General features: G+C 35.2%; 1 protein-coding gene across 1 annotated transcript in view; it reads right to left on the bottom strand.

Moving 5' to 3' along the window:
• LOC126819557 (neurocalcin homolog) overlaps positions 1-367 on the bottom strand; it is a 269,509-nt gene extending 269,142 nt beyond the window's left edge. The window contains exon 1 of the mRNA XM_050547701.2: positions 330-367. The gene's annotated coding sequence lies outside the window, so the exon portion shown is untranslated. The remainder of the gene's footprint in view (positions 1-329) is intronic.
• Between the last annotated feature and the right edge of the window lie 12,278 nt (positions 368-12,645).

The following is a 12,645-nucleotide window of genomic DNA, read 5'->3' as shown; positions in this document are numbered from 1 at the left end:
TCACAGATTATCACGTTGTAAGTCAATTTTGATACTCTTTGATTGAAAGTTTTATTGACAGAGTTTCCACTGGTTGTTTTCGGTTGTTTTGGGTAAAAATCTATTGACCGTCTGCTCTAGCTGATCTGGTCGATTGGACGGAACTTGAGGTACCGTACTCAAAAGTAAAAAAACCCACAGAACACGGATATGGCAAATGGAGACATCACCGGCAAATAACTGAATATGTAAAATGCTTGAAGTATGTTCATAAATTTTCGAGTGTTTAAGTGAATAATGCGTGAATATATCACATATTTGTGTATTATTTCTGCGTTTAAAATTCCTACCTGAAATCACATCCACAACTTCCGCTCGTGAAGATAACAGCTGCGTGCGCACTAATTACCAGCGCCGTCTTGTTTCTAGCAGGTGTAAGGGAGGCAATAATATAAACAAACTTTCCAACCTTGTTCCATTTTCTTTTTTATTTCTTAGTTATGAGTAAATATTCGATGGAGTTGTCTGCAGTTAATAGGTCTTAATCGTCTTTTTTTATCTATCACACGTGCTCAGAGTCAGTCAACGGGATTTTTGACAGCTCGGCTCTTGCGATATAAGGGAAGCAGCTCTATGTAAACGTTAAAATAGGAGGATTCAGACCACAGGTATTTTATGTGACTCATGACGATTTCATTGAAATGCATGTCCCGTTACATCAATCTGTTTCACAGAGAATTACGAGTCTAGTAGTAATATCTCGGTCAAAGATGACTGCCTTAACACGTGCCGTCACATAAAGCGGCATCAATCATTGGCTGAATGGCGCGTGCATTGTTTACATAAGACATTACTTCTTTGGGTCGAATGCTGCCTTTTAGTCATTTTAATACCCATTTACACTAAAAAGGAAATAATTTTTACCTACAAATACGTCAAACGCCTTTATTTATTTTTCCAATACATAAAAAAAATGTTTTAGAATTTAATTTGTCGCAGGAAAAAAGTTAATATTTCTGGCTCATTAAGTCGCATCGATGTTATCCTTATCAGTGATTGTAGCGGCCTAGCGAAAATTCACTGCTGATCAGTGTGCGGTTACATGGGAAATTGGACGGGAGGAATTTTCCCTGGACAGCAGTATTTCTACCTTCTCTTCTTAGAATTCAAGCTGCCAAGAGCTCTTTTACATGCATGCATGCCAACGAGTACATGCATTGATGAACTTGCATTGCGAATGCAGATTTCCTATTTAGATTTACATGTATGGTACCTAGTAAATGTAGTAGAATCTGTCTGGACTTATTATCTGTATTGCACATGCCGTGCACAGGGGTGAGTCTAATGATAAGAAATAAGATGGGATTTAACATCCTAGGTCTCTGTTCCATCTGGGCTACCCAAGACAGGCATACCCCATGCAGTGTGCTATGGTGATAAGTTGTCTGGATTGCAGCACTACAACCAGGGCCCTTATTCACGAAAACTTAAACTAAGATACAATCGAAATTTTAAGAAATACTACAATTCGATTGGCTGACCAGTAAAATCAATTTGCATATATCCAATGAAGTTGCAGTATTTCTTAAAATTTTGGTTGTAACTTAGTTTAAGTTTTCGTGAAAAAGGGCCCAGGGCCGTAACTAGCTCAGAGCAACAAGGGGGGCGGGAAGCGTTCTCAGGGGGGCTGTAATATTGACGGACAATGTATATCTATTTTTTTATGGTTGAAAATTTTTTCGCGGGGGGGGGGGGGGGGGGGAGGGGGGGCGAAACTAGTTGTAGTTACGGGCCTGACTACAACTAGTTCAGCTCTGAACATAGGTCTCATTACACAGGGCTGTAGGTCTCATTACACAGGGCGAGTGTAATGAGACCTACACTACAATCTACTCCTATATTTCAAATTCCAACTAAGGTTTCTTTTACATGCATGCCACCAACGTATACACAGGACCTTTGTTTTCAGGCCTGACTCAAAGATAGGACACTGTTCCTTGCCAGGATGGTGCCTTACTCACTGAGCTATAACATGGCTCCCAGGCACATTGAAACAAACTATAAATCACAACAACAACAACAAAAAAATAAAAAAAATGATTTCCTTTTTTATTTATAAGCATTTTTCTTTATATAAAAGACATTTATTTATTGAATACAATGACATTCAATTAAGGATTAACAACAATTACATCTTATTGTGAGTATATTTATATATACAATTGCTTAGAAATTAATAAATTATACGGGCCAAACCAAATTGCACTTTTGTTCTTCAAGAAAACCTATTGAAATTTTGCTTCCTTTCAAAAAAAAAGTCTTGATCCCTTTTCTGAAGATGCTTAAAGGGCCAGTCTCGATTATATTTGGGAGAATAAAACTGCTTTAATTTTGTGTTAAAAGCCCTTAAAAACCTCTACCTTAGGGCTGAGCAACTAACTCAATACTAGTATATGTGATACACTTTCAAACAACTTAAACCTGTCAGTTTTCATTTGGAAATGGAGACCGGTGTCTCAAGCTGTATTATAAGGTGTCTGGATAAAAGAAGACTTATTTTATAAAAAATTACCTGTAGGTGAAATTTACCGTTCGTTGGCAAGTACAGAACGTGCATCACACACTGTTTTGACCTGCACTGTTTTGACCTCTAAAGGAATGGTAATAGATTATCAGGCCACCCAATGAAAAAGTTGACCCAAAATCTTAACAGGGTTACGTGTTCGGATAAGTGGTTTTAACCTTCATGTCCAAACAACTCAAAAATTTGAACTGAAGTTTTTAGACAAGGTAAATACACCATTCCTCTATATTTTGGCGATTCGATTTCATACGTACACAGACTTATTTCTGAGACTCTGTTAAAATCGGGATAGTCCCTTTAAGTTCCAAACATTCCAAACAAAATATTGTTCATGACACTAGTGTCTGGTTAAATATCAAGATCTCAAAGAACTAAAAAATAAGTTGGTTTGGCCTTATGCTGCTTAGAATGAAATGACCTGATATCTTTGATTTTGGTAAAAAAAAATAAAAAATAATAAAAAAATACCAGTTTAATTAAATTTAAGTTGTTATTCATTTGTTTTGTCACATGCATGTCTTTTGATATTTAAAATTTAACATCCTTAGAGTAAGCCAATGTTGAAATATAACTGATTTTGTTTTCAAAAAATAAAAAAATTTGTAAGCAATTTATCACATCAGCTAGATCTAAAGTCGCACAGCTTAATCCATGCTAAAATTTATTCAAATTGATTATTCAACATTAAATTGAGAAAACAAAATGTCAATCAGATTAAAGATTGTTTATATCTGCAGAGTATGCTGAAAGTTCCAAAATTTAAATTCATCATATCTTTGTAAATAGTGAATAGAAATGAACCATTTTTGGACAGATATTTTTTTCATATTGCATGGTATTAAAAATCCTTCAAATGATGGTAAGTACTTTAACTATTTATTTTGACAAAAATCAAATAGGTCTAGCTCCTTTTCAAATATTTTATAAATATCATTCTGTACTCTTAATTGAAATGTTTTATTAATATCATACTTTAACAATTTATTTTGACAAAAATCAAATAGGTCTTGCTCCTTTTCAAATATTTTATTAATATCATTCTGTACTCTTAGTTGAAATGTTTTATTAATATCATACTCTTAATGGAAATAAATAAAGAAAACAAATAAATCAAATTAACATAAATAATTTACAAATTAATATACAAAAACAATTTTAAAGTAACCAGTTTCTACAGTCTCCAACACATCTGCTTGACACTACATAGCCCAGTTGGAGCTGACGTGCCATTCATTCATTCCAACAGATCTGCTTGACGCTGTATAGCCAAGTTTGGAGCTACATGCCATTATTCATTCCAAAATTCCAACACATCAGCTTTGTGCCATATAAAATGAAATGAAATGGGGTTTAACGTCCTACTGTTCTGCTCCTATACTGGGCTAATGAAGACAGGCATACGGCATACAGTGTGCTATGAGGGAAATTTTGCCCGGGCAGCGGCACTATCGCATACTCTTATATCGAATTCCAACTGCCAGGGGATCTTTTACATGCATTCCAATATATGCATGGGACCTCGGTTTTTTGTCTCATCCGAAGGACTAGACAGCTGTCCTTGCACCGTTCTGCACCACTGACAAGGGGGAACACTGTCGGAAAATCTGGATGAACTTTCTCGGCCAATGCAGGGATCGAACACACGACCTCCAGGCTAGCGAGCCAGCGTCTTAACTACCTAGCCACCGTGGCTCCCTTGTGCCATATAAGCCCAGTTGGAGCTGACATGCCATTTATTCATTCAAACACATCTGATTTTTCAAAACCATATTGTCTTTCCATTCGAAAAACTACAACATGGTATTTTTAATCCCTTCAATATCAAGTATATCAGAATTTCTCTCATGCACTTGCAGCACAAGAAACCTCTGAGCACACTGCACGGCATAAATCCAAAATGAAATGGATTTAAAATCCTAGTTTCCTGGACCAACTTGGCTTAAGAAGACAGACCTATGCCAGAACTAGTTACCTTTTAGCATACTATATTTATATGGCTTATGCCCGGTTGGTGCAGAAGTTTAAGATGTTAAACACCATTTTATTTCCATCTAGAAAAATCAGCCCACTACACTTGATAACTAATAATTCTTTTCTATTTATAGACCAAATTTGTTTACCAAGCCAATGCAGCTGACAAGAGGCATGAAAATCAGTAGAAAACATTAGATTTGTAATCCATGTGAAGGAGACAGTAAAATTTCGGTTATTTTTTTTTTTAATAAATGATATTGTTTGCATCCCTTTAAAATGATATTTTATATGATGTGTGTGCACCACTTTAAAAATCAACAAAATAAACTATATATATATATATGTATATATAAACAATATAAAAAATAATATTTTACATTCAGGACAAGCATTTTTCTAAGGTCAATATAAATATCATACTAAACTTATGCTGCCTGTCTACATGAACTCACACTAAGCTAGTTGACAGACATTTTAATTTAAAGATTTTAGTCCAAAACACTATACTTCAAGCATTTTAAGTAGTATTTTACATTAAAGACAAGCATATGTCAATATAAATATTATACTAAACTTATGCTGCCTGTCTACAATTAACTCTGCATATTTCTAACCTCACTTTATATATTTTTGAAAACTAATGTGACCGGGCCACAGAGCGGTTCTGTATGGTGGGTTGGCTGATTTCAGTATACCGCAGAGATCAATATGGCCACCATTAGCATTGTATCGAGAGGCCCCTGTGCATATGTTGTAAAGGTCATTTCATGTGAGGTGTCTGTGGATCAGGGATTTCATTTCCAAATGTTGCCAGTCGGTCAATGACATATAATGTTTAGCTCAGCTAACCAAGATATTGTTTTTAGAAATATCCAAATACATCTATTGTGTATTTAAGGTTAAATTGTTAGAAATTTTAATTTTGTGGTATAAACTGATTGACAGGTAAGCAACTAGTCAATATCATCCGGCCATTAACCCCCCCAGATTTTCTAGAACACCAGTCTATATACATGTATAAAGGTTAAATTATAATAAGCTATATATAATGAAGCACTACTGGTATTTAATACATATATTAACTTTTCTAGAACACAAGTGCAGTCTTTGAACCAAAACATCTTCACTATAGGTGAAGCAATAGTGTATATATTTGAAAACTAGATTTTAATTAATGGCAAGTTTTATCTCTAGAGACTAGATTTAATAAACAAATGATAGCACATGTACTGATGTTACAGCTACAAAATAATAATAATAATAGTAATAATAATAATGATATGCTAAAATATATAACAAAAGGCTGTATGATTAAATATTAAATAACTAGTTTGAACACTTAAACATACATTATGCAAGAGCTAAATCTGCCTATTGCAGGTCTTTCTTTAGGCCTGAAATGTTATCTAAATTATTAATTAGACATTAATTAACTTATCCAGACCATAATCAACTCTAGATGGCATCGCTAGCCTGCGATCTAAAGTGGATTGTGAGCCAATTTACTGCATAACTTTTCTTCTCGATTTAAAGATTAAATGGATAATCAAAACTATGTTGTGTATCGTTCTGACTTTAGTAATGATGATCGAGGCTAGGCAGAGATTTCATTCGCTTAGTTCTCGGTTCAATTTGAATGAAATTTTCAGCAAATTGCCTTTACATTATCTAGTTTTTAACTATTATAATGAGAACTGCCAACTCGTTATCGAATCTCCCATAATGTATCTTTAATTATGACAATAGCTGAATGGAATTATATCTATCAAATTATGCCAACAAAAATACACTGTACAAAAAATAAACTGAACATATTAATAAACATGGATTTCCAGCCAAAAAAATATAAACTGAAAACATTTATAAACATGTATTGCCAGGCAACACCTGTCCAGTTTTGTCATCCAGGTGGACAGGACGAGAGTCAAATATACCGCGATTCTGACCAACCATTATTTCAATTGTGATTGGATAACAAAATGTCTTTTCATTTAATGAAACACAGTTCCCGCGGTCTCTGACTTATTTTATCTTATGCAGAGGGAGAGAGAGAGAGAGAGAGAGAGAATTGGGTTTAACATCCACTCGACACAAACAAGGTCATTTTGAGACTAACATATGGTTCAATTTTATTTTAATAATTCCCTTGCACGTAGGGATCTTTAATAGTGGGAGGAAACCAGACGACCCAGAGAAAACCCACAAGGTTGGATTGGTGACCTTTCTCTTTGTTATAGAAAGTTGGCAGTGTTCAAATGAATATTTGGTTGAGCATGGATTGTTTAAAGGTAAAAATCATGAAACAGGACTTTCACTTCGAAATCATGTCGTCATCCGGTCAGTTTTTTATATATTTAATGAAATTCTCCTTTCATGGCATGTTTTAAAGCTACTAAAATAGGGAGTGATAACTAGGGCTTTTACTTCAAAATATTGCCAGCTGGTCTGTTTTTGCTATATTTTCTGAAATTCTACTTTCATGGCACATTTTAAAGCTACTAAACGTAAAATATTGGGAGGAAGCATTAGAAATATGTTGAGAAACTAATTTTTATCACATTTGGTGGATGAATCCGCATTAGGCCTTATAAAAACAAACAAGAATAATTACTATCGCACAGTCATGTGTGTGAACAATATAACAAGTATTAGTGCTAATCCATATAAAATAAATCTAGGGCTATTTCTGTTGTGTATAACGCGAAAACTTTAAAAAATGCCATGATATTCTCTGTCATAACTATATACAAAGGTCAGCTGCATGTCTAGAGAGAAGGGGATCCAAGGGGAGCGAACAAAATCAGCTTCCTCACCCATCTCCCCAGCATAATATTTTATCTCCAAATAATGTCGAACAAACGTTTGCAGCATTGCCAAAATTTTGGCCCCACTCAAATGTAATCTTATACATGCAAGCAACTAAATGATAGCACTCCACATTCTTAAACAGAATAGGTGTTCAGCAAAACAAAGACAGAACAAACTATACAAATACACTTTTAGAGGAATTTGGTAACTGGATAGAGCAATAAACTATAAGACATACTTATGGAAGAACAGCTTCTTATTCATTTGGACGATGTTTCAAAGAGTATTCTCTCAACGTTTTCAAGAAAGTACAGTAACAAATGTGTAGGGCAATTATATATACATATATGTAGAGAGAGAAATGGGGTTTAACGTCATTTCAGGACCAACATTTCAGGGCTCTTCGGCTGCTATATAACAAATCTGAAACCATGCATAACAAGATCAAAGGCAAGATTGTTCTTCCATAAGTATGTGTTTTAGTTTAAAGCAAATATAGTCAAGATAGAATGAGTTTAAGGCTGAGTTTAGGTTAGAAAGTTTTTGTGAAATCGGGCCCTTATCTTATTGGATATAAATACTGACAAATCATTTTAAAATAAACGAATAATGATTAAAACGTAAGTTTGATTCGGTACAAAATTAGTAGCTAGTTAGTACCAATAATAGAAAAAAAATATTCTTTCTAAAATTTTGATAATTAGTTCTATTGACTAGAATATCTGCTGCCTCAAAGTACTTAAGTCAGTGCCGGAATTACATGAAGGGAAGCCCTAGGCTATTCCACGTGTATGATGAGGCCCGCCCCTCCCATTTTTAACAGATCAAATATTCCAGTTGGCGGAAATAAATATTCTTTCTAAAATTTTGATAATTAGTTCTATTGACTAGAATATCTGCTGCCTCAAAGTACTTAAGTCAGTGCCGGAATTACATGAAGGGAAGCCCTAGGCTATTCCACGTGTATGATGAGGCCCGCCCCTCCCATTTTTAACAGATCAAATATTCCAGTTGGCGGAAATAAATATATAATTAATTTTTGATATAAAAATTATGGTCCATTTTGGGGGGAAAAAATTGAAAGCCAGTATGAGTCCCTCCCTATACCCCATTCTCACGACTACAGGACGATGAAAGCCAGTGTGAGTTCCTCCCTATACCCCATTCTCAGGACTACCGGAAGATGAAAGCATGTCAAGTCTATAGGTAAACCGGCACTGCCTCAAAGTTGGTACTAGACAAAAATTTAGAATACGAGAGACCTTAGGCTATTCCATTTATGATATGAGGCCCCTCTCAATCCACCACCCTCTAAGTTAGTAATAGTTAAAGAAAAAAATTATTCTGTCTAAAATCAGTACCGGATTTAGAAGAGAGGTGCTAGGCTATTCCATTTCTGAGGCCTCTCCCAATACTCTACACTCATAACTAGAGGAAGATGGAAGTCTGTGAAGCCTACAGGTAAATCTAACACTGCCTCAGAGTACTAAGTTAGTATTATTTACTGGTCGAATTAGACACATATCTGAATCGTTATCGAAATTATCACCTGCCGCGGGTTCATTGTTGGTATTTATATTCAACGTAAGATCTGAAATAGATAGATAGGATTTATCAGTCTCAATAAGTAAACTAATAACAAAAAGAGGGGAGGGAGGGAGGGTGTGTGTGTGGGGGGGGGGGGGAGAGAGACACACACACACAGAAATGAGATGGGGTTTAACATACTACTGTTGAAGAGAGAGAGAGAGAGAGAGTCAGAGAGAGAGGCGGGGGTGTAGAGTTTTAATTTTAACCCACTCATTCTTAATAAGTAAAATAATAACAAGAAGGCCTTCTCCACAAAAGTATGCATTATGTAAGATTTAGATAAAGAGCTGACTATTCTTGCCATAATAGCAGGGCTCTTTGCAAAATATTATTTCATTAAGGAGATTATTTCTAACATTACGATAATACAAAGTACAGTACATAAATTAAGTCTACAATTAAATTATAAACCAAAATTTAAACACATATGGATTTTTCTAGAATATATAAATATATATATGTAAAATTAACAATTTATCACATTTAAAAAAAAACAATGGAATTTCACATCCAAATGAAAACATTTCTCAAAATCATTACAAAATAGACTGATTCTAAAATAACCAAAGAATACTATTGCAAACTAACAAAAAAAAAGAACACTTATTTTTGATTTGGAGTTCTTAATCTCTGGATAACAAAGAACACAGCAAGAATACAGCCCAATTGCGATTGGAGCACCACAAGCAGTGGCGGCGCCAGATTTGTCCCTAGAGGGAGCTTTCTCCAGAAAATTTTCAAAAATTCCCAGGGGTAAAATTGATAATTGGCTCCTGGAGCTTAGATATGGCTTTCAATAAAAAGCACATATATAAATTTTTAAATTTCCTAAAGTCTGCTGGATTCAAATAGAGGGGCACATGGCTTCTTCTGACGCCGTCACTGCGTACAGTTAGTAACTTGCTTTATCACAATATTTTCCAAGAAAGTTCAAAGGTTAATTACATGTTAGTACTATAACACTGACCTTTTTTAACTTTTCTAGGTGGAAGGAGAAAGATAATACTCAGTGATAAGGTCATATGCCAGGCGCTATGAATATAACGATAGTTGGCCACCGTTTCTGCAAAGGCAAATAACATTGCTCCTGTGGCTGCTATGACAACACCAGGCAACAGGAAGAATAAATATCTACGCCAAGATGGATAACAGCCTTTTCTGGTTTTACACCGAAGAACCTAAAAAAACAAAAATATAATACAAAATACACATATATAATTATAAATTTACTCTCCCCTGACCCTCCGCCCCCCAAACAAAAAATTTAATCAAATATGAACATCTATGAGGGGGTTAAATTGTGAACTATTTTTGGTTGAACACCAAATAGCTTAAAAAAAAACATACAGGGTATATAATTATACTTAACTCTGAAAATAAAAGTGAGCGAGATAGAGAAATGCAATTTAAAGTCCACTCGACACAAACTTAGTCATTTAGGAACTAACACATGGTACAATTTCATTTCAATAAATCTCTTGCGTGGGAGGAAACCGGAGGACACAGATAAAACCCATGAGGAAACACAGGCGCCCCCTATTTTTTTCAAGTGGGATCAAAACAATGCACCTGACTTAATGGCAGACCTTATGATTTATTAAAATGGAATGAGTTAAATTACTCGACCTTCCCACCATTTCAGCAGCATGAATAAATTACAGTTATAATCTTTATCACTATACAAGTCTGTTAATTACTCAACACCGCTCGGAAAAGTAAACAGTTATAAACCCAACACTCCTTATCTAATCATTTTAACCTACGCAACATTAGGATCCCATTATTTATCGATGATTCTCAACGAATTTGAACAATTTGCCTACAATGGTTTGAAACTCAACATTATCTAATCTAGACAAACTATTTTAACCTACGCAACATTAGGATCCCAATATTTATTGATGATTCTCAATAAATTTGAACAATTTGCCTACAATGATTTGAAACAAAACCTTAAGTATAGAAACTCCTACTAAAACAGCACAATTACACAATACCAGAGTTATAGTGATATCAGCTTGTTATTTGTTATAATCCTTGAGTGGCATTTAGCGATTGAACACATTAAAAACACAACACAGTTTATATAGAAATACAATCACTGGTTTATAGGCTTGATAATGATAAGAGAATACTCGTTGAAACGTCAAGCTATGCCTATAAGTTTATATGGAAATACAATCACTGGTTTATAGGCTTGATAATGATAAGAGAATACTCGTCGAAACGTCATGCTATGCCTATAAACCAGTGATTGTATTTCCATATAAACTGTGTTGTGTTTTGTTTTTTTTTTGTTATTTGTTGTTCATGATGAATTTTGAGTTTGCACTGGTGGCTGTAGTGGCATTTGATGATACTAAATAATTAAAAGAACTTACCCAAGACACAGCTAAAAGAGTCAAAGCAACAGCTCCAGGCACTACTATAACTAACAGACTCGTACGATCATACAAAACACCAATCACCAGAAACAAGGGAGCGGCCATTTGCAATAATACTGTCATTGGTTTGTACACCTTGGCCATAGCAACCACAGTCACCCATAATGAACAAACAGAGCCAAGGAAATCACAGAAACTAAGTACGTTATATTTCATAATACATAAAGTGTAGATGTCTTCACGATCACCATCACAGGCATGATAAAACTGTAAACATAACAAAAACATAATATTCATTTCCAAGAAAAAACATGTGGAAAGATTTAGAAAAAGAGCTGACAGTTCTCGCCATAATAGTGAAATGAAATGAAATGGGGTTTAACATCCTAACATCCTCCGATGGGGTTAAAGAAGGGATCTTTTACGTTGCCCCTTCCCAGGTGCTCAGTCCTGCACCACTGACACAGGGAACCACACTGGAAAATCTCCGCCAACACAGGCATCAAACAATCACAGGTCCTCAATGTTAGCGAGAGAAATGGGGTTTAACATCCACTCGACGCAAACTAGATCATTTCGGGACTAACGCATGGTATAATTTTTTTATTTCAATAATTCCCTTGCGTGTAGGGGTCTTTAGCAGTGGGAGGAAACCGGAGGACCCGGAGAAATCCAGGTTAGCGAGTCAACATCTTACTCACTGAGCCTCTGTGGCTCGCCCCTATAATAGTTTAATAATTAAAAAAACTAAACCCTTTTTTTCCTTTCCAAGCCCTCGATACCACACCACTGATATGGGAGAAACCTTGCTGGAAAATTCTGAGGAACCTTTCTCAACCAAGGTTTGATTAGTGAAAAACCAACTTACGGTAGAAAAAAACATGTTGTATGTATAAACTAGAGCCTCTACATAATATCTCCTTTTTAACGCTAATAATATTCCTGGTATAAAGAACAGGTTGCTAAGCGTGAGCAAAAGCACTTCTGTGAGTTGACTGCCAACAGAATATGCCTCCTTGTCATCTGTACATCCGTAACCACGCCAACCTGAAATTTAATCCAAACAAAATAAATAGAACATTTATAAATTGGATTTTAAATTGAAGAATTCATAGTGTTGGGATGGTGGGATGTTTCGGTGATCGATTGGTGGGGATTTCCTGATTTAACATCAACTTGAAACAAACCAAGTCATTTTGGGACTAACATACAGTTTAGTTTAATTTATTTCTTTCAATAATCCATTGTCCATAGGGGTCTTTAGTAGTGGGAGGAAAGCAGAGGAAGCGGAGTAATTCCAAGAGGTTGAACAGGCGACCCCAGTCC

Source organism: Patella vulgata, chromosome 4 (genome assembly GCF_932274485.2).
Source record: "Patella vulgata chromosome 4, xgPatVulg1.2, whole genome shotgun sequence".
In the NCBI taxonomy this organism is placed as follows: Eukaryota; Metazoa; Mollusca; class Gastropoda; family Patellidae; genus Patella; species Patella vulgata.
This window is presented reverse-complemented; position numbering and strand designations above follow the sequence as displayed.